The sequence below is a fragment of the Penaeus monodon genome, chromosome 22 (assembly GCF_015228065.2).
Source record: "Penaeus monodon isolate SGIC_2016 chromosome 22, NSTDA_Pmon_1, whole genome shotgun sequence".
In the NCBI taxonomy this organism is placed as follows: domain Eukaryota; kingdom Metazoa; phylum Arthropoda; class Malacostraca; order Decapoda; family Penaeidae; genus Penaeus; species Penaeus monodon.
In genome coordinates this window covers 20,239,966-20,240,258 of record NC_051407.1, presented here as the reverse complement: position 1 = coordinate 20,240,258, position 293 = coordinate 20,239,966, and positions in this window count along the sequence as shown.

Below are 293 nucleotides of genomic sequence, written 5' to 3'. Positions count from 1 at the left end.
AGTGGCCGACCGCCACGACCACCCTTAGCAGACACGCCATAACAAGAGGCCTTCAAAAGATCTCGCTAAAGTGGCCCCTTCTCTCTCGCCTGACGCGAGCGATTCGATAAAAAAAGTTGGAAATTTAATAAGAGCAGCGACATAGGAGGCGACATGGCTCTTTGCTGACGTCGGAAGTCCTGGGATGTGCGTAAAAGGTGATGTCTGTGCGGCTGGTGGTGGTCGGTGGTCCGGTAGGTGTTTGATGTCGTGGGGCTTTGCATATATTTTTTCTTTTATCAGCGTTTCTGTTT